This window comes from Eptatretus burgeri, chromosome 1, assembly GCF_056783735.1.
Source record: "Eptatretus burgeri isolate ZD-2024b chromosome 1, Ebu_testis_v1, whole genome shotgun sequence".
Classification (NCBI taxonomy): domain Eukaryota; kingdom Metazoa; phylum Chordata; class Myxini; order Myxiniformes; family Myxinidae; genus Eptatretus; species Eptatretus burgeri.
Window position 1 is genome coordinate 122,767,270 of NC_140961.1, and position 24,931 is coordinate 122,792,200.

Genomic DNA, 24,931 nt, shown 5'->3' on the forward strand with positions numbered 1-24,931 from the left:
AAGTTTGTGGAAACCTATCCCAACAGACTCGCAGCTGTAATTGCTGTCAAAGGTTCTTCCAGCAAGTATTAACTCGGGGGGGGGGAGGGGGAGGGCATTTGTCCAAATAAATATTTATAATTTTGTATTTTTCATTAATTTTCTGAAATTTGTGGAATTTGTTTTTCACTAGTAAAGGCCCAGTCACACCTTGACGTTTTAGCCAGCTTATGCCGATTTTTGGAAAATTTGTCTAAAACGCTGGTACACGTCGAATATGTTATGGGTAAGTTTTGATAACATTGAGAGCACGCTGAAAAACACTGCCATACGTAGTTGTACGCTGGCTTTAAACGTTGTACTTTTCGGTTGTCCTCCAATTTTCCATGCTTGAAATTTTAAGACTTATGCCGGCGTATGACTCACACGTTCCGCATAACGCTGGCGATAACTTGTAGGCACGTCACGCGATTGTTGACACACGTCGACACATGTTACTTGTAAGTTACTCATAAGTCGAAACACGTCGAGGTAATGTTTAGCGTACCCGAAACTTATTTCTAACCTATGAGTAACGTGTTGTACTCACGTTACGCGATCGGTGACACACATCGACACACGTTACTTGTAAGGTGCTCATAAGTCAAAACACATCAAGGTAATGGTTAGCGTCAGTGTTCCAGACTCCCTGGTTTTTTTTTTATTCCTTCCTTCGGTATGATGGTGATTTTGACACTTCGAATTCTAGTGCGGTTATAATATAATATAATTAATATGCTGCCGCTCAACGATTTAAATCATAACCGCACTGTACACTGAACACCGTCACACCGAAGAAAAAAAAAACCGGGAGTCTGGAAAACAGACACTAACCATTACCTTGACGCGTTTCGACTTATGAGTACCTTTCAAGTAACGTGTGTCTGTGTGTCAACAATCGCATATCGTGCGTACAACTTACTCCCATCGCATGCGGAGCGTGTGCCATACGGCAAGTACGTCGTAAAAATTTCAACATGTTTAAAATTACAAGACCTACTCCATTTAATACGACATATGATAGCGTACTTTAGCGTTCTATTCACGCACACCAAACTTACCCATACCGTATTCGACGTGCGCCAGCGTTTTAGACCCATTTTTCAGAGGTCGGCATACGCTGGCAAGATCGCCAAGGTGTGACTGCGATGTTGACACTTCCATTTCTCCGCCGGTTATGATTTGAATCGTTGTGCGGCAGCCTTTTCATAACTTACGCCACGTCATCGTCGGCGATGCGTGCAGCGCGCTATGCCTAAGTTAGACTATCGTTGGGCATAGGTTGTGAAGGCCGACAACAGGTTCAGCATTCGTTGGGAAAAGTTATCTAGAACACAACGAAACGTTCTGTGTCCGTTTCTCATACGTTATGCATAAGACCAAGTCGTTATGAATACGTCCGAATCTTTAAAAAAAAACATCAAAAGTTCAACGTAAGCCAGCGTTTTACATACATTTTAATACGTTGCCATTGCTGGCTAAAACATCAAGGTGTGACTGGGCCTTAATTTGTGGGTTATGATGTGTAAATAAAGGTGGAAAAAGTTTGAATTAATGCAATTTAATTCCAAGCAATAAGGCAACAAAAGGTGAAAATTTTGAAAGGGAGTGCAGACTTTCTATGATTACATGTATTATATTATATTATTTTTAAGTATGTGTGTATATATATATATATATATATATATATATATATATATATATATATATATATATATATATATATACATATATATATATTAGCTTTATATATATAGTGTGCGTAACTTTATATATATAGTGTGCGTAACATATATATTAGCTTTATATATATAGTGTGCGTAAACTTTATATATATAGTGTGCGTAACATATATATATATATATATATATATATATATATATATATATATATATATATATATATATATATATATATATATATATATATATGTATATATAGTTAGATATAGACTCCTCCCTCTCGCCGAAGAAGCTGCATAAAGCAACCATAAAAGAGCTGCCGAAGGTAAGCCCTTTGCTGCTTCAAATCCTTCCCAGAGTTACTCCACAGCTGTAAAGACGTTCACAAATAGTACACACATGAGAATCCCAATGCTATACATTTTGTGCACCCTCAGCTGCCAGACCAGTTTAATCGCTTGTTGGCGAGTCCTCAGCAACAGCGCAGACATAAATGCATACCAACGAGGCTCCCAAGCATGTACCACGTGTAAACGTCAAAATAAGTCAATATATAAATGAAAATAAAGACCCACCCACATCTCTCACCATTATTTCTCCAGGGTTCGATGCTCGCCATGAGTGGAAGCACTCAAGTTTCTCCCGAACACCCGGTCCTGAGGCTGCTGACTACAGATAACTCTGTGGTCCAACGGGCTGTAGTTCTTACATAGCCATAGCCGCTTGACTTAGACTACCGGCCTAGCAGGTTTACACTTTGATGTTTCCACGTTATCTTTCTATTGGCATGTCAACCAAACCGGAAGCCACGCATTCAGCCCCAGACCTGGTGATCTTCTCCTGAGCAGAACAGATAGATGAAGTGCCGGCTCACAGAGCAAATCAGGTGGGGTACAACTTCCTGTCGAACTATACTTGTACACTGTGTTGGACCAATCAAGGAAAAGATAACAACAAGCAATTATTTATTTACACACTCACAAGCCATCATTTAAAAGCAAATATCTACAGGCAAGAAAGCAAAAGGCACATAAGAGCAGATTTGACCATAACACATATTATTTCTGATATAAACTTACTTACAGAAGAGATTAGGCCATCATTCACTCAGTGGAGAAGAAGACAACAAGAAAAACTTGAAAAGAAAACTTCAAGTATGTAAAAAGAAAAGTAGGTTCATTTATTTTCTCCCTCACCTCGCACAGCCAGAAGGGCTGCACCAGTTCAAATATACTAGAGATTGTGGAAGATGGGCAGTAGTGATGTGGCACAATGGGACACACAGCCATGTCCCTGATGTCCATGCAGGACATCGCTTTTCTCTCCTCTCATCTCTTGCACTCCTGCCTTCTGGTCCTCCCAGGATCTCGCTTTCTTTCCTTCTCTCAATTTGGCTTTCTCTCTCAAGGATGAGGAGCAGCTATGAGCACTTTTCTCCCTCACAGGATCTCGCCTTTTTTCCATTTTTTTTGTGTGCTTCTGACCTCTTCCTTTCATGAGGTTTTTCTGTCTCGGCTCGTGCAAGCCTCCTCCTCAGTGGTGCGCATCCAATGGGGGCGGGACCACGATGCAGCTTGTGGAAAATGCCATGTAATTATGAGGGGTCCTTCAATGCAACCCCCGTCTCCCCTCACTTGCCAAATGCCGTGACTGGAGAACCACCCCCTCCCTCGTATGCAAGAATTCAATGTACATTCCTCACTGTACCCTGCCTGCAAGATGTGCTGCACTCCACCGTGCACAGGAAAAGTACCGCACCTCATGCCACAAACTTGGACATGAGAATGGACACAGTCCCATGCGGTGTTGGTAATCCAAACGGCCCAAAGGATTAACGAACACAGACAGATCAAACATGCCCAGTTAAGCCAATTAAGCAATGTGCAAATGTAGGGAAAATGTAGAAGGATTCCTCCGGACCGAGGGATGACTGAACGGCCGCGGGGCCAAATGTAAGACTGATGGGGTAAATGAGAGATTGTCGAGATGATGTTTGGCGAAGGGGAGTTAATGGGCTGATGGTATGAAGAAGGAAAGATTTAAAGTAGCAAAGGGGGATAGAGCAGACTGATGTGGGTGAAGGAAGAAAGATTGAAAGGAGTAGTGGGGGGGGGGAGACCACACCGGGGAAATACGAATTAACAAATTCATGCCACCCCCCCCAACACCCCACCGAACAACCCCTCGATAAGGGATCAAGGACTATCAACACATAAATTAATGAAATAACTGATCCTCGGGTCTCCTTTGTGTCCATGTATGCCATCCCTTGGAGTAAGTTTCCATAACCGTAACAATATATATATATATATATATATATATATATATATATATATATATATATATATATATATATATATATATATATATACCTGGTGTTGGCGCAGTGGTTAGGGCAGCGGCTTGGGATCCATGAGGTCCTGAATTCAAGCCCTGGTGGGCCACTGCATTAATACACCAGGGGGCTGACTCAGCCTGTCATCCTTCCGAAGTCAGCGAAATGAGTACCAGTATACTGGGCCGGTGTGTACCCAGGTTAAAATAGGTTTACCATATCCCTGTGTCGTAAGAGGCGACCAGGGTTGCGTCAGGAAGGGCATCCGGCGTAAAACATGTGCCAAATCACTATGCGGATCATACGGATGATGCGCTGTGGCAACCCCTAACGGGAGCAGCCGAAAAAAGAAGAAGAAGATATATATATATATATATATATATATATATATATATATATATATATATATATATATATATATATATATATATATATATATACTCGTGGGGACTGATTACACATTGTAAGCAATTATTAACCATGCTACCCTATTGTCTCGGGTCGCTCACTTGCATTTATTTTTTTCATTTATGTTTTTTCATTTATTTATTTTCATTTACAGACACTTTCCAACGATTATGTCTTCTTTTTCTAGTGTACTGGCTTCAATGTCCTTCAGCACGCAAAAAATCAGCTTTCTACATCACCCGGAAGGTACCAAATATGAATGTCAGTGAGTGAGTGAGTGGTTAGAATGAGCTTTAAATGTATGTATACATGTGTACACATATATATATATATATATATATATATATATATATATATATATATATATATATATATATATATATATATATGTTACACACACACACACAAACACATGTATAATGTACTGGACGTCCCTCACAAGAGACATGGGATTGCCAGAGATGAACTTCCATGACCGACTTGCGAAGGCGTACTCCGCATGCCTGGCTAATCCGCAGTGTGCTGAGGTTATATTTTTCACCAATTTAATGGCACAGTCGTTTCAGTGTGTGCAGTCTGCTTAACGGAGGCATTGAGTTATGCTGGAGGACAAGATCATGGTTTAAAAATACACAGCTACTCATTTTAAAAGCAATATGGGTTTTCATAAAATATTGAGGATGCAGACAAGGGAAGCAGAAAATGGCAGTAAATTATGATAGCGACAAATACAACAGTGTGTTTGTTACTAGGTGGTCACTATTTTGTTACCATCCAAATTGTTACTGTATGGGAATAATTTCCCAGTTATTCTTCACACTAATCCTCTCACAAGCAGACTCAGTCTGGAACACAGGGTGAAAGAGAATGACAGTGTGCGTAAGTGGGCGTGTGTGTGTGTCTTTCCTAAAGCGCCAAGAGGTATGATGCAAACAAGGCCTTGGATCACTCTCCTGGTCTGTTCCGTCCTTGGTATTCACGGCTCTCCTTGGCCGGTGTCTGCGGCTGGCCGGCTCTCCACGGCTTGTGTCCTCAGCTGTGCCGATGGTAGCTGTGCCGATTATGGGTCTCGGCGGTGATATCATCAACCTGGATCATCAGCTGGGCAATGTCCATCATCAAGGTTTTTCCTTTCAATCTCAGAACTGCTCCAAATGGCAGTCCCACTGCCCCCAGTTGTGTCTGAAGATCATGCAGTCAGCGGGGTGCAGTGGAGTGGAGTGGAGTGGTGAGAGAGGGGAGAGGTTCTCCAAAAATTTACCCTTCATGCCAAAATGCATGTTCACACAAGAAATACATGAATCCTGTCCCATAAGGCCAAAATACATGGTTATACAACAAGCACATGGATCTTGATCCCAAAGCCAAAATGATTTCTATTTCTGTTGTCAGGCTCACCAGCAAGACTTGTTCCTCCCAATAACTCCATCTTTGCTCTTTACTTCTTTGGGTTCCTTCTGATTACTCTAATGCAGCATTTGGTCTTCCATTTGATCAGGTTGTAATCCAGATCTTACATGGTGTCCTGCGTCATATGTTACCAAAAACATTTAGAGGAACAGAAAGCCATCTGAAGCAAAATATATAATTTGCATAAACCAATACATCATCAGTGATGTCATCATTTGCAACATTTGGAAAAAGCAATCAACAGAAAGATATTGACTGGTCACACAAATATGATTGAGCAGGAGTTGGGCGCTAGGCATTGAAAAAAGGTGGTGAGTGCAACACGAATATTTAGGATTCACCATCTCTGCATGATTGGCTTTGCCATTCGTTGAGCTGTGGAAACTTCTGGAAAAGCTAAAAGGTCAATAAAACTGCAACAGAGTCTGCAGTTAGATTTGAGGCAGTCGTGTAGCTGGGGAAGTTTGAGTTTTGTGCATTGAGTTAATTAATTCAGCATACGTTATTTTATATAATGGCTCAATATACGACTTTTGGTTTGTTGTCGATACAACATTAACAAAAAAAAACAAGTTAAAATCCTTATTCACAAGTTTCCATCAATGTTGCAAATGTCTCCACAGCAATTTTGGAGAAGTTTTTTGTTTTTGTTTGACTCCCAACACCAACCTTTTCCCAAATATCCCTTACCCTTAATACATCACCAGTGCTTGAGTGTACATAAAACTGCAGACTTTCTGGACATTACAGTCATTTTATTTTCCCCTCCATGGCTTTGGACCTTTCCATCAGCTGTATATAACATTGAGCCCATTGGGGAGTAGGGTGGTGCCAGGGTAAATCGCTTGCTAGGGGACCTGGAGGGTTTGGGGTTGTTGGCCTCGACCCAGACCAGCCCCCGAGCACAACAATCCCGCCACCTGTCTGATTAATTAGGCAGCTATAACTCCATGTCAGCAGCTCCAATGAGGCTGGAGGAAAAAAAATAACTTGAAGAAGGCCTTGGAGGTAGGGAATGTCAAACCAACAACAATGGGAGAAATGCTTTGTGCTGGCTGGTGTGGAAATGCTTTTTGAAAGTGATAATGAGAAAAAGAACTCTGGGTACTGCCTTTTTATCTTCCCAACCTCATTTACAATGTTTTTTTGGGGGCTTTAACTCTTTCTCTCTCTCTCTCTCTCTCTCTCTCTCTCTCTCTCTCAATCTCTCTCTCTCAATCTCTCTCAATCTCTCTCTCTCAATCTCTCTCAATCTCTCTCTCTCAATCTCTCTCTCTCTCTCTCTCTGTCTCTGTCTCTGTCTCTGTCTCTGTCTCTGTCTCTGTCTCTGTCTCTGTCTCTGTCTCTGTCTCTGTCTCTCTCTCTCTCTCTCTCTCTCTCTCTCTCTCTCTCTCTCTCTCTCTCTCTCTCTCTCTCTCTCTCTCTCTCTCTCTCTCTCTCTCTCTCTCTCTCTCTCTGTCTCTGTCTCTGTCTCTGTCTCTATCTCTATCTCTCTCTCTCTCTCTCTCTCTCTCTCTCTCTCTCTCTCTCTCTCTCTCTCTCTCTCTCTCTCTCTCTCTCTCTCTCTCTCTCTCTCTCTCTCTCTCTCTCTCTCTCTCTCTCTCTCTCTCTCTCTCTCTCTCTCTCTCTCTCTCTCTCTCTCTCTCTCTCTCTCTCTCTCTCTCTCTCTCTCTCTCTTTGTCTCTATGTCTCTCTCTATGTCTCTCTCTATGTCTCTCTCTCTCTCTCTCTCTCTCTCTCTCTCTCTCTCTCTCTCTCTCTCTCTCTCTCTCTCTCTCTCTGTCTCTCTCTTTGTCTCTCTCTCTCTCTCTCTGTCTCTCTCTATGTCTCTCTCTATGTCTCTCTCTCTATCTCTCTCTCTATGTCTCTCTCTCTCTCTGGAATGCTTCTACGCTACTTCACAGAGAAGGTTGCAAAATTGACAACTTTGGTGTTTCTTTTATATTTTTACACCCTCCTGTGTTTGAAGTTAAATTAACACCGATAATTTTTCGATAATTTTTTCGATTATTTTTCCCCCCTTTGAAAATATATTATTTTTTTCATTATTCTTTTTAAATTTATTTATTCTCATTTGTTTACGTTTTAATTTACTGATCTTTTCCGACGGTTCTGTGATTTTTTCCGGTGTATCAATTATAATTGATGAATCGAAAAGGCACATGAGATGGTTAGTGAACGGGGTTGACAAAGGCCACACAGAGAGAACGGATGGCTGCCAAAGTAGACACATTGCATAATATAACCGACTTTCCCGGGAGAGCTGTTGGGTATCAGGAAAGCAAGTCATGGCAAACAGGGCAATGCAGGACCATGCTTTATTGTATTCAGGCCAGGGTCTGGGTTTTCCGTGCTTGATCAGCAATCTCCAAACTCTAATAACTAATCGTTGCTCTCGATAGCATGCAGAGGCTGGTAAAATGGAGGTGGCCTGTGATTGCAAGTGCATTCGGCATGAAGTACGGGATCCCTCTGGAGGAAGAGGCGAGCGTTTATGGCTCCACTTTATGGACACGTGGTCAGGAGTCTGCCGGGCAGGAAGGGCGTGTAGCACCTGTGCAAACGGCCCAACGCCCTTCCACCCCAACAAATGCAGCCAGTTTCAGCTCAGGGCATATGGCCAATGCTTCTTCGATTGAAGTTTGGTGTTGTTTTCCATTTTCTGCCAAGCTGGCTTGAATCGGGAATTTGTAAACAATGCTGGTGAACCATCTCACAGCCGTCTGTGAGCTGTGCACCAAAACCGTTGCATTTTAATACCTTCTCATGGTAACAACCCCACTATCCTTAACAAACACCCCTGGAGTGAATCAATTGTCTCACTTGAAAAACTGTTTATATATATATATATATATATATATATATATATATATATATATATATATATATATATATATATATATATATATATATATATACACACATATAAATTTATATATCTGCCATTTGTCATGTTGGCCACTGTTTTTTCCCCATCAATCAATGTGGTCGGTTTGGGTACAAAGGCAGCTTGCCCACACTTCATCTATTGATCATTTTGGCCTCTAACTGTAATCCTCCGATTAGAATGCCTCTTTATCTGGCAATGTGTTCTTGTTTGCCTGCAGATAAGCATGGTGAGCCACTTACACCAGATGTCTGTCCATGACAGATGGAGATTCGATGCTGGCCATTATTGAAAATAAATATTTTATATCAACAAAAACTAAAAAATTCCTTTAATTTTGAACCAAACTTGTGAGAGTTTTCAGGTCACACTTATACTTGTGCTTAAGCTCATGCAACAAACTGCAACCACAGTATAAGTTCTGCAGTGGTTGCAATACCAATGTTTCTCTAATAATGAATCTTCTAATGACTGAACTTGAATTTATTCTTTTCTATTTACTATACCTTTTTTCCCTTCGATGTGATGTGTTATTCATGGATATATCCTCCGTGTGACATATATATATATATATATATATATATATATATATATATATATATATATATATATATATATATATATATATATATATATATATATATATATATATATATATATATATCTTCTTCTTCTTCTTCTTTCGGCTGCTCCCTTTAGGGGTCGCCACAGCGAATCATCCGCATAGTGATTTGTCACATGTTTTACGCCGGATGCCCTTCCTGACGCAACCCTGGTCGCCATATATATATATATATATATATATATATATATATATATATATATATATATATATATATATATATATATATATATATATATATATATATATATATATATATATATATATATATATATATATATATATATATATATATATATATATATATATATATATATATATATATATATATATATATATATATATATATATATATATATATATATATATATATATATATATATATATATATATATACATATATATATATATATATATATATATATATATATATATAAATGTATATATCTTCTTCTTCTTTCGGCTGCTCCCTTTCGGGGTCACCACAGCGGATCATCCGTATGATCCGCATCGTGATTTGGCACATGTTTTACGCCGGATGCCCTTCCTGACGCAACCCTGGTCGCCTCTTTATGACACAGGGATATGGTACACCTATTTTAACCGGGGTATACACCGGCCCAGTACAACTGGTACTCATTTCGCCGACCTCGGAAGGATGACAGGCTGAGTCAACCCCCTGGTGTATTAATTCAGTGGCCCAACGGGGCTTGAACTCAGGACCTTTTGGATCCCAAGCCGCTGCCCTAACCACTGCGCCAACACCAGGCTATATATATATATATATATATATATATATATATATATATATATATATATATATATATATATATATATATATATATATATATATATATATATATATATATATATATATATACATATATATATATATATATATGTACATATATACATATATATATATAATATTGTTGCGGATTTCGCGCCCGCCGGCGTGCTGACGGCCACGTAACTCGAATCGCGGCACGTCGCCCACCGGACGGACAATCCAGTCGTGACCCTCTCGGACTAACGCCGGGAACCAGTCACGGGTGGACCTTTCGGTCTCACCGCGATCGAGCCAATCAGCCCCCGCGTGGGATAGGGTTGCTCGCCAAATTCGACCTACCTAAGTACCCACGCGGAGGGTAGACCGGGCGATCGCACCTCGCCGCAGGTCGACTTCGGACACGGGCCACTTAAGCGACCCGTTCCGTACTATCAGAATAACCGAGCGGTGTTATCGTCGACCTCGACGGTTCGATTAATTATCGGGCGTATTCAGCCCACTACCAACCCTTTACGTGAAGCAAGATGAGGATTCAATGGGAGAAATGACGAAGCGAAGCGGGAAACAGTTCAACACAGAGCACATTTATTCGCGGCACACGGGAAACACACATATTCAATTCCACCAAAAGCACACAAAAAAAGAAAAACACAATTCCATTTACACAAAAAGCAAATGTAAAAGCGAAGACAATGCAGAGCTAATACCGACTACCGAGCACACGGCAACACTTATACAATTCTACTTCACAGACGGCGCCGACAACACATACCCAAAACCAAGGAAAGAATACCCTCAAGGATGAGGCGGGCCTGAGGCCGAGACCGGGTCGCGCCTACCCGTCTGGTGATGAGACGCGGAGCGGCGATGGCGCCCCAACCCCGCGGGCCTCGCGGACGGTGTCTGGTAGGGGGTGGGAAAGGGGCCCCCTTGGTCGCACTATCTCAGCGCGGGGGGAAACAGGAGGGGGTTGCTGATGCTCGGGGTATAGAGGATCTTTATTATCCCTGGTGTGCGTCTCCACCTCGGCCAGGTCGCGCTGTCGGCCTCCCTCGGGTGCAGCTCCCTGCACGACGCGAGCACCCCCTCGTCTGGTGTCGCCGCCTTTCCACAGCTCGTCCCCTCCGTTCCGACTCCAACGCACACGACGAGCAGCTCCACCGCCCGCGAAGTCTTGACCCTCTGCTTCCGACTATCCTACTCTCCGCCTCTGGACTCTCCGACTCTCCTCTCCTCGCCTCTCGACTCTCCGACTCTCCACTCTCCGCCTCTCGACTCTCCGACTCTCGACTCTGGACTCTTCTTTGGACTATCCTGGTTGACGAACACGGTCCTTTTATCCCCCCGTAGCTTCGCCTTTGACCCCCTCCCTTTGACCTTTCACCTCGCTCCCCATTGGCCCGAGAAAAAGTGGGCGTGAAGGCTTTTTGATCCACAAATTTGCATATATCGATTGTTCTGGAGGCGGGGCCAATTCGCCCCTCGCTCACCGATTGGACGGCAAAAAGTGGGCGTGTGTCGTTTTTGATCCGTTTTTGAAGCACAAAATCCGTGATTTTGTACACGCTGTTCGACGCGCGCCCTGCACGAGTCCAACACCGGTACCCACAGCGGGGCAAGAACGGTGGCGATGCTACGGTTGCGAGGTGTGACGTGAAGGTCGTGGCGGTTGTGGTGAAGCGGCGTTGTGGTTGGTGGTTGATGTTGTGGTTGTGGTGGTAATCATGGCGGTTGGTCCAAAATAAAGATAGTAAAAGAAAAACGGCTATCCTGAAGAGTCGCAGCTCGCATAAATGACATGTATTCCCACTAGACAACGGGTTTGGACCTAACTACACATGCACTTACCGAGATACCTCGCCTAAGGGACCTGAATGGTGGTTTGCGAATTTGGTAACCACAACACTACCCCCTCCCCTTTTTACAGACTCGTCCCGAGTCGTCAAATTTTCGTGTACCATCATGTGTAGTTTTCCCCTAGTACATTTTACCTACGGATCCCTGAGTGCGACATTCATGGTATTTGTGTCCCCAAAATAAATAACCTGAGGGCTGCGTAACTATCTAAACAAACTCACTCACACGGACGACTTAAATAAAATTGCCGGCGCTAGACAGACATGCCGGGGGCGCACTCATATTTACAGTACATCTTAACCTTAACTTACAAATTTTACACTAAACCATGGCCCAGGATCATTGAACTCTGCAAAAAGAAAGCAGTTAGCAGGGAGCCAGGCTGCCCGCATGCAGTCTCTGGCTCAAACAATGCAGGTGACAGGGAACGTGGCTGGCTGCTCACACGCAGTCCAAGGCCTTCCCTTTTGAACTGAACGCAGTGAACCACAACGGTGCATGGGCTGCACAAACGCAGTCTCCGTGCCAGCTCAAGTGGCACACGCAATGAACACAACGAATGGATGGATGAACACAAACACGGTGCACGGGCCGCCACTGCAGGCCCGTGTTGTAGCTGCCAACAGGGCAGTTCTCGCAGCTTGCAAACTGTTGCCTTGATCCTAGAGCAACATGGAAATGAACAGGGGGGCGGGGCAAAGCAAAAATTGAACGGGGCTGGTGAACGTGGGCAGTGGGCATGGCATGGCAAAGGCAGCAGGCAAACACAGCCCGCAGAAGAAGGCCGCTGCAGGCAAACACAGCCCGCAGATGAACTGGCCGGAACAGGCCTTGAAGTACCACAGCTGCAGATGATCCGGCCGGCACAGACCTTGCAGCACAGCAGCTGCAGACGAAGTGGGCCGGCCTTTGCCTTGCAGCAACGCAGCCAACAGATGAAGCTGGCCAGCCTTTGCCGTTCAGTGGAGGTTGGTGGAGGGAGTGCGGTGGTGCTGGCCACTTGGAAGGCGGGCTCGGACCTACCTACCTGTCTCCCTCCCAACCTATCGCATTTGCCTGTCACTGTACATACCCACTCCCTTAATTTGTTAAACCCCAATTTAGCCCCAACTTATTTTTTGTTGTTTTTTTATTTTTACTTCCCCACTATAAATCGTCCCCTAACCCCCTTTATCGTCCTTGTTCGGCTAACCTATCCTGTCACCTAGCCTACTCCCAACCCCTACGTTCCCTTCCCGGAGGGGAACAAGGGAGAGCTAACGTCCTGCGTCGAGGCCCAACGAAGCCTCAGAATGGCCTCCCCAGAGTTCGGCGATCTTTAACCAAAGTGGGTCCAGCGGCCCACAACGAGAGCGAGGGGATGGATGGTGCGGAGGGGTACACTTCCTAATCTACCCTATCCATTTAACTGTTAAACTACCCCGGGGCTTTCAACAAGCGCCTCTCGCTTAAACTATTGGTTCTAACAACCCAGATTCCCGTCGCCTGTGTTGGTGTCCTCACAATTTCGGGCCTCGCCCCCCAATTTTCTCTCCGTGCCCTCACACGGTCTCCTGGCTGGGACACGTGGCTCCCTTTGGCAGGCACGACCCTCTGCCGAATCTCCCGCTATGGCACCCCGGGCACTACACTGCCTCCGAGCCTACCAGCTCCCTAACACCGGGGAGTGCCCCCATGGCACCTCCCCTGAAACGCACACGTGGCAGGCCGGCCTCCCGGGCCCCTTTCCGAGGGTCACCCGTGCCCACAACACTGCCCACGCGGCTAATGGCGCCCGGGCCCCCGCACCAAGCAGGCGCACCCGTGCCCACTACTCTATCCCGGCCCCCCATGGGCCCATGGCCTACCGCGGCCGACTAGCCTGGTGCCCGGGGTACCCACTCAGCGATACTCACCTTTCGCAGCCACGCTCCCAAGCCCGTCAACAGGGCTCCTGCACCCCTCCAAATGGGTCTCGAGCCTACTTTCCCACCAACAACAAAACGACCTCCATTTTTCAATTTGACTAACCCAGCTAACTCACTCTACACTGACCCCGGGGTCCCTTGGGTGGGAGTCACTCCTCCCCCCAATCACTCATCGCACCATGCATTCCCCATTCACTCCATACACACAGACCCGCTGGCCTCACTCACTCACCATGTACTCACCTCACAACTCTCCTACTCTTCAACACACACACCACTGAACTCTGCCATCCTTCTAACTATTTCCCCTAACTAACTCGTGCTCCCACGTCGTCCCTTAAACTATAGCACGTTCCTTTTAACACTACATAGCTAAACTACGTCAACTCTACACATTCACAAGTCTGTCACTGTCTCCTAACTCAAAAATTCATTTTATTTCCCAACCTAAATCTGGCTACAATCCCTCTAACTAATCCATTCCATGGACTCCATGAAGACTTACCCCTGCCCCATGGAGTCGGTCTAGCTAAGCTAACCCTTCCCCCTAACTAGTTTTCATCCTGTGCCCCGGTCAAGGGGGTCTTCCACCCCTTGCCCAGGAATCCTGTGCACCCGAAAGTGAGGCTTGTTTTTTTTTTTTTTTTCATGCGCAGCACCTGCGCGGCAACTCAGAGCTCGCGCACTTTACACCTGCCCGTGACGTCATGCAGCTGCACGTGTTCCTCGTCCCTCCTTGGACGGTACCATCCGGCAGAGATACCCCTCCTGCCGGATTCCAACCCCACGTGCAGCCATGACGTCACCGTGCGCACAAAAAAAACAAGCCCCACGTCTCGAGGGGTTCCCCACGCGAACACATGTGCTTTGCCCGTTGGAGCTTAACACACACGATCGCGTGGAGAACCCGTCCGGTCCAAATCCATTTACCTGCCTAAACTTTGTCCGTCCGCGGGATCGGCAAATCCACCGCGTGCGTTTCCGGACCGGGACTTCACTCTCGCAAGCGAGCACGTGGCGGTCTCGTGCGTTGCACAGCACGAACCTCGTGCTCACTGCTGGGTGAACCCGCCACGGTCCCCGAAACAGCTACAGCCGCTACTCGGCTTTCTCTCCTCTGTCGCCGTCTCCGTCTCCATTCCACACACGCATACCTGCGTGTCACGACGCACACAGTCCACTCCATCACATTCACACCGGGAGACGCGGCTGCGTGCTCCCGCATGCCAACCGACATCTCCCTCACATACCGCTCTCTCACACACACGGTCTCCCTTGCACACGGCCGTTCACTCACGCGTGCGGGGGCACTCACCCGCGGTGCCTCGCTCGCACTCCGTGCCTCATCCACACGCGGGGGCACTCACCCGCGGTGCCTCACTCGCACTCCGTGCCTCACTCACACACGCGAGGGCACTCACCCGCGGTGCCTCGCTCGCACACGGTGCCTCATCCACACGCGGGGGCACTCACCCGCGGTGCCTCACTCGCACTCCGTGCCTCACTCACACACGCGAGGGCACTCACCCGCGGTGCCTCATTCACACACACGGCGACACTCACACACGGTGCCTCATCCACACACGGCGTGCTGGGAAGCACGTACTCCGGCACCATCGCCACCACACCAATCACACACGGGGTCGCTTCCACACACGGTGCCGCACTCACACCTTGCACCACACACACAGGGACAACTACACTGGGGATTCGTGTCCCCACAAGGGTCTCCGGGGCCTCTATACCCCCCAAGCTCTCCGTGCACCCGTCCACAGCACTCCTCCTCTCAACCTCGCAAAGCACGACCGAACTCACCTGGTCGTGACTCGCCTCAAGGGGGCATACTCCCTCCCCTCGTTCCTGGAGGAGGCCATCCCGGTGCTCGCACTGGGTCTCTACCCAGTCCGCCAGCTCACCCCCATTATCCTCCACTACCTCTGTGTGTGTGTGTGCGTCACTTACCCCGTCTTCCTCGTGTAGTCTTTCCTCTATTTTTTCTATCTCCCGTGTCTCTGCCAACTCTTCACCCTTTACCTCCCTTGTCTCAACTATTATTATTTCCTTTGTCACGGCCTTCATGCCCGCCTGCAGGCATCGGCCCATGTTCTGCGTCTCACCCCGCAGCTTTTTCATTTCTTCCTTCATGTTTGCTTCCATTCCGTTTATTTGCTTGTTCATTTCGTTTTTCATTTCATTTGTATTTGTATCCATCTTTTCGTTCATGCCTTTCATTTCGTTTGTATTTGTATCCATCTTTTCGTTTATTTGTTGTGTATTCGCATCCATCGTCGTTTTCACTTCATTCATTTGCTTGTTCATTGCCGCCAGCATGGCGAATAGCTGGGCCATGTCGGGTGCGCTTGGGTGAGCCGATTCGGCAGGGGTTGGGGAAGGGTCTTGGTGGAGAGGGGGGGGGGAGGTGTCATACACTGCGGCCGCTGCCGCACCTATTTCGGGCTCTGGGTTCAGTTGGGCGAGTCCGTGTTCCTGCACAATCAACATTTCCTGCTCGGGGATTTCATCCTGGACCATGGATCCTACACATTCTACATCCATTTCTAATACCCCCGGCTCCCGCTCGCCTTGAGACGCCATCTTGCTTCTCGTGAAGGGTTAATTTGCTCGCTCGTAATTTGGAGGGAATCGGGGGTCGCTTCTCTCACCCCTGGACCGATTCCCGTGAATTTAGCCGGAGACAGGAGAGCCCGTTTTCCTGTTCTCCGATACCAGTGCCGCGAGGAGGGCGATGAGTTTATATCGCACGACCTGACACCAGTGTTGCGGATTTCGCACCCGCCGGCGTGCTGACGGCCACGTAACTCGAATCGCGGCACGTCGCCCACCGGACGGACAATCCAGTCGTGACCCTCTCGGACTAACGCCGGGAACCAGTCACGGGTGGACCTTTCGGTCTCACCGCGATCGAGCCAATCAGCCCCCGCGTGGGATAGGGTTGCTCGCCAAATTCGACCTACCTAAGTACCCACGCGGAGGGTAGACCGGGCGATCGCACCTCGCCGCAGGTCGACTTCGGACACGGGCCACTTAAGCGACCCGTTCCGTATTATCAGAATAACCGAGCGGTGTTATCGTCGACCTCGACGGTTCAATTAATTATCGGGCGTCTTCAGCCCACTACCAACCCTTTACGTGAAGCAAGATGAGGATTCAATGGGAGAAATGACGAAGCGAAGCGGGAAACAGTTCAACACAGAGCACATTTATTCGCGGCACACGGGAAACACACATATTCAATTCCACCAAAAGCACACAAAAAAAGAAAAACACAATTCCATTTACACAAAAAGCAAATGTAAAAGCGAAGACAATGCAGAGCTAATACCGACTACCGAGCACACGGCAACACTTATACAATTCTACTTCACAGACGGCGCCGACAACACATACCCAAAACCAAGGAAAGAATACCCTCAAGGATGAGGCGGGCCTGAGGCCGAGACCGGGTCGCGCCTACCCGTCTGGTGATGAGACGCGGAGCGGCGATGGCGCCCCAACCCCGCGGGCCTCGCGGACGGTGTCTGGTAGGGGGTGGGAAAGGGGCCCCCTTGGTCGCACTATCTCAGCGCGGGGGGAAACAGGAGGGGGTTGCTGATGCTCGGGGTATAGAGGATCTTTATTATCCCTGGTGTGCGTCTCCACCTCGGCCAGGTCGCGCTGTCGGCCTCCCTCGGGTGCAGCTCCCTGCACGACGCGAGCACCCCCTCGTCTGGTGTCGCCGCCTTTCCACAGCTCGTCCCCTCCGTTCCGACTCCAACGCACACGACGAGCAGCTCCACCGCCCGCGAAGTCTTGACCCTCTGCTTCCGACTCTCCTACTCTCCGCCTCTGGACTCTCCGACTCTCCTCTCCTCGACTCTCCGACTCTCCGACTCTCCGACTCTCCACTCTCCGCCTCTCGACTCTCCGACTCTCGACTCTGGACTCTTCTTTGGACTCTCCTGGTTGACGAACACGGTCCTTTTATCCCCCCGTAGCTTCGCCTTTGACCCCCTCCCTTTGACCTTTCACCTCGCTCCCCATTGGCCCGAGAAAAAGTGGGCGTGAAGGCTTTTTGATCCACAAATTTGCATATATCGATTGTTCTGGAGGCGGGGCCAATTCGCCCCTCGCTCACCGATTGGACGGCAAAAAGTGGGCGTGTGTCGTTTTTGATCCGTTTTTGAAGCACAAAATCCGTGATTTTGTACACGCTGTTCGACGCGCGCCCTGCACGAGTCCAACACCGGTACCCACAGCGGGGCAAGAACGGTGGCGATGCTACGGTTGCGAGGTGTGACGTGAAGGTCGTGGCGGTTGTGGTGAAGCGGCGTTGTGGTTGGTGGTTGATGTTGTGGTTGTGGTGGTAATCATGGCGGTTGGTCCAAAATAAAGATAGTAAAAGAAAAACGGCTATCCTGAAGAGTCGCAGCTCGCATAAATGACATGTATTCCCACTAGACAACGGGTTTGGACCTAACTACACATGCACTTACCGAGATACCTCGCCTAAGGGACCTGAATGGTGGTTTGCGAATTTGGTAACCACAACAATATATATATATATATATATATATATATATATATATATATATATATATATATATATATATATATATATATATATATATATATATATATCTAGCAGGGTATGCTGACACACTAAGCAATAACGAACCATCCTTCCTCATTGTCTCGGGTCGCTCACCTGCATTTGATTATTCATTCATTTATTTTCATTTATTTACATTTTCATTTAGGGATGCTTTCCAATCATTCTGTCATTTTTCCCGGTGTATTGGTATTCGATATCTGTCAGCACACAAAAGTACCATGCTCCCCCGTTGTCTCGGGTCACTCATCTGCATTTATTTTCTCATTTTTCTTTTTAAATTTATTTCTTCTCATTTGTTGACGTTTTAATTTAAGGATGTTTTCCGACGGTTCTGTGATTTTTCCCGGTGTATCAGCAAGCACAATTTCAGCTTTCTACGTCACACGAAAGCTACTGATCTTTATTATCAGTCAGTGAGTTAATGGTTAGAACGAGCTTTACATATGAGATAAACAATCCATATCTACATATTTTTTGATACTTTGATGATAGGTTGCTGTATTCATTCTTTGTGAAATATTACTGACATATGAACTCCAAAGTTGGAAGAAAACACATTTACAGTTGATAATTTTCACCTACATCCTAAATGGTCTTTCTTTGTTCTGTGATTTCAAAAACATGACTGTCACCAAGTTTTACATTCATCAGCAAGGCAATTTTCAAATTTTTTTTTTTTTTTTTTTTTTTTTTTTTTTTTTTTTTTTGTATACCTTGGTCGAGGCTCGTATGAGAGCTAACACACAACTCACAGCAAGGAGGCATGAGACAAGAGGGGCGGGAGTGGAAGGGACAAAACATTGGGGAACAGACACAGGTGAACTGTGGAAGGGAGAGGGATGGGGATGGGACGGGGAACATGGCGAGGGGAAGATGGACATTAAAGGGACTTTCAGGAAGGAAAGCAGGAGAATTGAAGGAAGTGGGCTTGGGTGGATTATCGGGGGTAGAAAAGATCGAGGATTTGGATGGGGGAAGATAAGAGGTGGTGGTGAACAGCTGTTTTGAAAGCCTGAAGGGAAGAATGGGAAAGAATAGAGTGAGGAAGTTTATTCCAAAGGCGGGAAAAAGAGGAATGATATAGTGAAGATGAGCAGTGTTTCGTGATTTTGGTAGTTTTACCAGAAGGGGGTTGTTGGCGGACCTTGAGCGCCCTGTGGAAATGTGGTTGGGACAAATCGCAGAGAGAGCAGGGGGGCAAGGCTGGAGAGGAGTCGGTAGAAGACAGAAAGACCACCGACCAACCTGCGGTGATTGAGTGAGAGGCCCAAAGACTCAGCTTCATTGCGGGAGATGCCAATGATCTTAAAAGCCCTGGTTTCGACAGCGTGAAGTCGAGAAAGGTGGGAGGCAGGAGCACCAGCCCAGAGGGGAGAGCAGTACTCCATCAGGCTACGGACAAAAGCTTTGTAAGTGGTCAGGAGCTCAAGAGGGCCGAGGAAGGACTTTGCACGACGGAGGATTCCCAGTCGGCGACTGGCTTTTGAGGCAAGGTTGGAAATGTGACTTTCCCAGGAAAGGTCATGGCAGATAGTGAGACCCAGAAGCTTGAAAGAAAAGACTTCTTCCAGAGGATTGTTGAGAAAGTGGATGGGGGGTTTTGTAAACGGTCCTTTCGAAGAGACATAGTGAGAGTGTGAGATTTGTCTGGATTGAAAGACATGTTCCACGTGTTGGACCAGTTTGTGATTTTATCCAGATCTGCAGTGAGCGAAGAAGCTGCTGCTTGCCGGTCTGAGGGATGACAGATGGTACGGCAGAGGGTGGAGTCGTCGGCAAAGAGAAATAGAGGATTTTCCAGAGAGTCCGAGAGATCATTGATGAAAACCAGAAAAGAACAGGGCCCAGAACGCTACCTTGAGGAACTCCAGCCTGCACAGGAAGAGGGGATGAAAGAACTCCATTTAGGGCCACACGTTGACTGCGACAGGAGAGGAAGTCTGCGAGCCATGAGTGGAGATGGCCTTGAATACCATGGGCAGAGAGTTTGGTGAGTAGGGCAGGGTGCCAGACTGTGTCAAAAGCACGTGATATGTCCAGGGATACGGCTCGGATTTCCTGTCTGGCATTGAGGACCTCCATCCATTGATGGGAGAGCAGTAGCAGCATATCTAGGGTAGAGTGACCTGGTCTGAAACCAAATTGATGATTGGAAATCAAGCCATTGGAGAAGAGGAAGGATTTCATGTCTGAAGCGATGATGGATTCCATAACCTTGCTGATGATTGGGAGAAGGCTGATTGGTCTATAGTTACAGGGATCTGTTTTTGCACCTTTTTATGCAGGGCAGTGATGTTAGCAGATTTCCAAGCAGATGGCAGATGACCTTGGGAAAATGAGAGGGTGAATAGAACAGAGAGAGGGTGAGCAAGAGCAGAAGAGCAGGCTTTGAGGACACGTGGGCTGATGCCGTCTGGACCGGTTGCAGAATCTGACTCGAGGTTTGAAAGCAAGCTCTCCACCTTGTCAGGAGAAAACGATACAGAGTCCAGGGACAGTTGGGTGCGACTGGGTAAAGTGGGTAGAGATAGTGATGGGTTTGGGACACAAGATTTAGCTGCAAACACCGAGTTTAGACATTCAGCTTTATCACGTGTGGAATCAGCAGTGCGGCCATTTGAGGTAAGGGAGGGGATGGAGGGGGAACATACACCAGAAACAGATTTGATTAAACGCCACCAGGATTTTGAGGAGGGAGAGAGGTTTGAGAGTTCAGACTTGAGATGAGAAAGATGTTGTTTTCTGGCTCTCCTGAGGGTTTTCAATGAAAATAAGATGTCAAAAAGCTGGCCATCTCCTTGGCAGTTAACTTTTGTGTCTTGTGTTGTGTGAATGCAACAACATTATCTGCTGTGATCCACATTATGGGCTACAGAAAAGTTGGCCCGTTAAAGATCCATATCTACCATTGACCAAATGGAACCAATCACAACGCGATGGGAAAGATTGTTATTTATGACCATAAGATAAATCTGCTGATGGTTTTATCAGGCTTTCTGTGGTGGCAAACCTTGCGTAGTTTACATTCCCCTCGTGATGTGCTCCCTTGTCTTGTGGAGTCAGTTACTTCAATAAGACACCCGATCTTGACAGACGTCAACTCAGAGTTTCTTCAGCTGTTAGCAGAGATACATAGTGACAGCTCTGCAAATAATCTCTGAAGACTAAGATTGGTGTGAATTGTCACTGCTCCATCCACTCTTCCATTTACTTATCCCCTTGCCTCTTCTCTGCTGCACACCCTCTAACCCCAATCGAGCTTGCTCTTTATTTAAGCAAAGAGTGGCTCTGGACAGACATCCTGCGTATAAAAAAAAAACTATTCTAGCGCTGGTCTCGCCTGTCCCGTTTCCTTATCGCGCCTTCGTAGGACTGTCAGGTGTGTCTGCCTTGAGGTTGACCCCACATGCCCTTGGCTGTAACAGACTGAAATTGTCACCTCTATATGGAAATGGCCCCTCGTACTGTCTCCGTAAAGATTTTGGGAGTTTTAAAAGACCACAGTGATTTGATTAGATCACCTGCTTTTGCTGTAACTTAAACCATTCTGACCCACATCTAACTGTTTCATTGTTGTGTGCTCCATTCACCTTACTTCTGCCCCTTGGCCACGCAATTATAATAGGTCTTCCCAACATCGTATCAATGGTTGGTGGTTGGGATTGATTCACACACTCGTCACCTTGCTGGGGTAATTTGTACCACAGCGCAGCAGGTGTCAAGCCCTGAAGAACAGGCCATATATTTCTGATCCAGCATGACTCCATGTATGAATAGCAAACTCAAAAGCAAATGAATCGAAAATTACAACAATCTTATTGTACTGCATCTTAAAGCTGGTTATAATTTTGCCTTGTGGTATCTGACACCGGTGAACAAGTACATTTTTTTTTATGCTGGTTCAAGAGGATCCATTCCTTTGTATTGCTGGACGAGCTTCCCTGGTGATTATTGGTGTGAGTGGGTATATGAGACTTTAGATAGCAGATGGTCATCTTACAATTAAAGTGTGGGGTTTCCAAGCCCAGCGGTAAACACTCGAGTCTATTTTCCCCCCTTTGTGTGAAGAACTGAACTAGAAACAATGATCAGTTCATGGAACACATTACCCCACGTTGCCTTGAGAAACATGAACATGGTTGGGGTGTACGAGCAGCAAATTTGATTGTTCATGATGACTAAAAAATGCCGTGATATTTTGTTCAAGTACTGTAAAGCGGAATGCTTTTGAAAGTGCTAAAATGTGTTCCACAGTGTTTGAGCATATAATCGAATTTAAATAAAATACACATTTTAAAGGTTGTCCGAAACTTCTGGACGTCTACGCCGTTTTCTCCAGTGTCTATTACACCACCCCCATCGAACGCGTTACATAATTAGTTATTCGTGCCTGCTGTTTGTACCCTTTCGGACGTGTTTTTAAAAAAGTAAGTTTCCTCTTTAGAATTGTTTTCAATTTTGTTTGACTGTTACACAGACAGAAAGAGTGACAAAATAATCTCACTCCTCTCTGCGCATGCGCGATCGGGACGAATTAATAGCCAAAGTGATACTAAACTACAGGTTCGTTCTCCGATTCATGTTCCGATTGGTGTTCAAAATATATGATTCAATTGAAATTATGTCATTCCTCGATCATAAACTGAAATTTGTTGACAAGACAGACAGACAGAAGTGAACCGATCACCGCTTTTCACTTTGTGTGCGCCTGGCTAAGTAACAGAAGCACATGGAGATTAAAACAAGGCTTCTTTCCCACGGTCAACATGGCAACAGAGCAAAAACATTGTATAACATTGTTATTGTAGTCGCAGTTGAGAGGGCAAAGCAAGGGAGACACTGCCACCTTGGAAATTTAACCAGTCACCTAGTGAGCAACAACATGTTTACTCTAATTTGAATAACCAGTATCACCTGTTTCACATGCAAGGTGCTCTGCACATACAGCTAAGATGGATATCAGCTGATGGGGAAAGAAAAAAAATCTCACTTCTGTGTGAGTTGCTGGAGAGAGGCAAACGAGACCCTCCTTCCTCTAACACAGCGGTGCGCCAATCATATTCCTCAACACTCTAATCTCTCAACGTCACACAATAAAAGGCAGGAATTGATATGACCCCTTTCAATGTTGCCTGTTTCACTCAATCATCAAGTAATCACTCATTGGTGTAATGGTTTGAGCATGTGTTCTGAGTCTGGAAGTTCTGAGTCTGGAAGGTCAGTGGTTCAAAACCTAACAAAACCTGACCCTGGTTTAGTCATACCAAAAACTTTTAAAATGTCATGTGCTGTTTCCTTGCTTGACACACAGTATTTAAAAAGTATAGAACACAAACAACCATAGGTTAGCAACTGGCCTGTTCAGCTTGAACGGCCTCATGACTTTCTGCTTTGAAGTTCCTTGTCAGGGAACTCATGTTATTGATCTTCACTTCTGTTTGATGCCATGACTTCAGATAACTGTCTTGACAAATTCATTTAAGGTTGAAGGTGGCATTTGAAAGAAGATGAATGAATGGCTAATATTTTGCATTTACATGTTTCCCCTTTGCATTTTGGAATCCGATTGAACAGTAATAGTCACTGAGACGATCGAACATACATTAAATAGTTACCCTGAATGGTTATCAACCCGAGTACACTGGTACTCATTTCACCTACGTTGGCCAGATGATAGGCTGAATCAATCCCACCTGGTGTTAATTCAATGGTCGACAAGGGCTCGAACTAAAGACCATTAGGCCCTAAGCCATCCACCTTAACCGCTAAACCAACACCAGGTTTGTATACATTAAATTATACTTTATTAGACAAAATCGCAGTGAATTCAAATCAAGAGCCGGTATGTAAATTATTCCGACAATTAATTTTCCCAGCAAATTTGCAAAGCTGGGCAAAAACGAAATTGAAGTCAGAAGGATGCAATGGCCCTTCACCGTGGTACTGGGCTGACTCCACACACAGATACTATCTGTTCCCAAGGTCTTTGTACGAATCCCAAAACATGGGACTTTCAAAATGACGTACATATGAATGCTAACTGAGACGTGTGTGTGTGTGTGTGTGTGTGTGTGTGTGTGTGTGTGTGTGTGTGTGTGTGTGTGTGTGTGTGTGTGTGTGTGTGTGTGTGTGTGTGTGTGTTTTTTCACTGACTCAGTTCTGTTCGGCACATTTAACCTGCTGTTGCCAGCACAAAATCTATATTTCAAACGGTCTTTCAAACATAATTTTCAGCATTGAGACGATGGAGTGGCAATTTCAAAATGTTTAACCATAATCCTTCTATTGCTGAAAGCAAATCAGATTCACAGAAATATAGGATTACAATAAATATACGTGGGTGAGAGGTGTCGGGTTCGCAACATTTTCTGTTAGTTCAAACGAGCAGCGGTAGTGATGATAA

General features: G+C 45.9%; 1 protein-coding gene and 1 pseudogene across 1 annotated transcript in view; one reads left to right on the forward strand and one right to left on the reverse strand.

Moving 5' to 3' along the window:
- Positions 1-24,931, reverse strand: part of LOC147035311 (huntingtin-interacting protein 1-related protein-like) — a 993,771-nt pseudogene that overhangs the window by 656,201 nt on the left and 312,639 nt on the right.
- Positions 1-24,931, forward strand: part of LOC147035315 (uncharacterized) — a 270,416-nt gene that overhangs the window by 200,260 nt on the left and 45,225 nt on the right. Inside the window, exon 7 of the mRNA XM_085896724.1 lies at positions 4,631-4,689. The gene's annotated coding sequence lies outside the window, so the exon portion shown is untranslated. The remainder of the gene's footprint in view (positions 1-4,630; positions 4,690-24,931) is intronic.